The sequence below is a fragment of the Micromys minutus genome (genome assembly GCF_963924665.1).
Source record: "Micromys minutus genome assembly, chromosome: X".
Taxonomy (NCBI): domain Eukaryota; kingdom Metazoa; phylum Chordata; class Mammalia; order Rodentia; family Muridae; genus Micromys; species Micromys minutus.
The window spans coordinates 95,268,739-95,271,776 of NC_137970.1; positions in this window are offsets into that span (position 1 = coordinate 95,268,739).

Consider the following 3,038-nt stretch of genomic DNA (forward strand, 5'->3'; position numbering starts at 1 on the left):
TGTACTCACATATATAAGATAAATAAAGAATTCTTTTAAAAAATATGAAATGTTAACCTTCTCAAATGTGTCACTATGCATAAATAAATCGGTTATTTCATTATTTTGAAAGGGCCTCAGTTCGTTGTTTTCTATTGACCCAGCTGTCAGAGAAGTACAGCGATCAGGCAGCTCAGTGTCTTTCCTGCTGCCGTATGGCTGCTCCATCTACTTCCTTTCCGTACTAGAGCCAGTGAGTGTCAACGTGCAGATTTCATTACTGCAGCAAACGACAGAGTATTTGAGAGACGAATTCCTCGTGTCCAGCAGCCTTCGCCATTCTACGGTGAGATCCTTCCAATCCCACGTGCATTGACAGAAGAGCCTGGGAAACAAAAGCAGGTCAAGACAGCTTAATGAAGGGAATGACGAGTTAGCCACATGGTACACAAACCTCATCTGAAGCCTGCCTGCCCAGTGTGCCAAAAACAAGCAGGCCAGAGGTTCCTGCCACTTTAACATGGTAATTTATTTGGTGAAGGGTGTGGAAAACTAGTCTGGGTAAGAAAAACAATTCAGTTCTTTCCTCACAAGCACAAAGAACATCAACAGGAATTTCCCAATATCTTTCAGCCTAAATACCTACCTAGATATTCCATCAACGGGTTTGTATTTGACAAACAACTGCAGTTTGTGGTTTGTTTGGCTGTTATCACTTGCTGTGGGTCCTCAATTTGACTTTTCAACATGTCCATGTGCAGCCTCTGGCATTTCTTCCTCTTCAGAATGTATGCCTGTTGAAATGACCCTGCTAGCTAATTTCGTATTCAGTCCTTCGTTGTAATGAGGCTTCCATTTTGTTTCAAAGCGTTTCTGTTCTTGTTCTCAGGGGAGAACCGCTCCACAGCCTTCTTATCCCTGAATCTGATACTTCGGGGCTCTTGCCTCTGGCAGCAGCTAATTTCTTAGCTAAGAGACGCGCGGTCATGACATCACTGGCTTCTAAATCGCTGTAGGTTTCCTCCTCCTCACCTATCAATTATGGTGTGGACCATTGCGCTCATCAGTTTCCATCGGGAGACACGTAGCCAGGGTATTTATTTCATCCCATTTCTAGGGCTTTGTCCTCAGCTCAGCACCCCAGAAGACGCAGGCATCTTGTTCTTCAGCATTTCCTTAATTGGTCTATACCAGGCCATGGAGATCCCCATCGCTAGTTACTCCAGATGTCAGCTCAGGGTCCCTGCTGGCATGGGGCCCTGAGGAAGGGGTGGCTGCAGCTGAGGCACTCCAGCCCATTGAGGAGCTGTTGTATGTGGGGCTCAAGCAGCTCCATCTGTTGTCTTGGAAACCACTACTGGTGTCCACTCACAACAGGATGACCCGTATGCTACAGCCCACTCTGTGCCTGCGAAGCTGGGACCCCCTTACTGCGCCTATATTGTAACCCGAGGGCCCACAGAGGAGGCCAACGTAGTGCCCCAGGACAGGAGTGGCAGAGACTCTGAAGCCCCCTTTATTACTTCTGTAAACGGAACTCTGGGGTTAGGCGGGGAAGTAAGGCAAAGTCCTTCTCAGCTACTTACCGAAAGCATTATGAGACCCTGTTTCAAATAAAAACTAAATGAAAACTTTGGTCATTCCAAACAAACAAACAAAACAACACAAGTCCCAAGAAGACAACCATCTTAAAACACACACACTCACACACAGGTTTAAAAACCCTTCTTCTTGTGCTAGGGGACAGTCAAAACCCATTTCCTGATCTCTAGCATCTCTCAAGGGATAGCACTAGGAGGGACTGTATCATGATAGATCACTTACAGCACTTCCAATCTTGGGACCCACAAATACACCCACATTTCCTAGACAGACAACAGATTTTAGCCAAGGTTTAGCATTCCGTCAAATACCGCATAGGCCTCCACTGCATAGACCAAGCCTTGTTGAGACTGACATATGATCACCTCCCTCCTCAACACACATGACCTGGCTGCAACGTATAACCACATACTCATGACAAACTCAGTCTATAGTATGCCAAAGTTAACATTTTCCTAATACAATTGCGGGGCTCACCCAGACCTTAGCTCAGAACCTCACAGAATGATATGAACCCAGCCTCCGGTCTTTTGTGAATACACCAATTAATATTCCCAAGTAAGAGCTAAAAGAAAACCTCTATGGTGTTTGTCTACCTGGATGAAGGCTTAAGACATGCCACCTCAAGGGCTAAATGGGACATGGACCCTTGGTCTCAAGCCACACATTGGTGGTCTGTTCCTGAGCTACCCTGCTCTGACACAGTCAGGCTGTCCAGTGTCACCTCTGTGCACAGATTCCTCTGATCTCTTTTAGTTGCTGGCTTTTTGACAAGGTCTCATTCTGTAGCCCAGGCTGGCCTTAAACTCCTCATCCTTGTCCCTCAGTGCTGAGCTTACAGGCTCGTGGTCACCAGGCCTGTCTTATCCTGATGCTTGGAATGCAAAGCCTGACTCCTGTAGCCTGGGCCATTCTCCAGGCCTAGGGGAGCTGGTAAGGTCGGGCCTGTGTCTCCCTGTGATGGGACACCTCCCTTCCACTGCCCAGAAGGGGGACTGAGCCTTTGCATGCAGAGGATGGGGGCAGGCAGAGAGACAGAGAGAGAGGCAGAGAGAGAGGCAGAGGGGCAGAGAGAAAAACAGAGAGGCGGAGTCAGGTTATTCTTGGGTGATGGGAGACATGTAGGCAGACACAGGCCACACTAGTTGTGTGATGTAGAGAGCTTCGGAGAACACAGTGAGGAGCCCAGAGGACAGCGTCTGTGGAGGACCAAGGTTGACTTGATGGTCTGCTTAGGTCCATGGAGCGCTGAGTGGGAGGCTGTGTGCCTGCATTGGGTCACATGGAGTTCTTGTCTTACTTCTGCCTACAGAGCCAATAAGATGGATACCACAGTTCTCCCTGGCATATGTGTCTTCTTGTATTTTGAGCCTGCCCAGGGGCATGACCTCAGCTTTGAACAAAGCCTCCACCATGCCCCCCACTCCCATTTCTCCCCCATTAAGCTGTCATTTCAG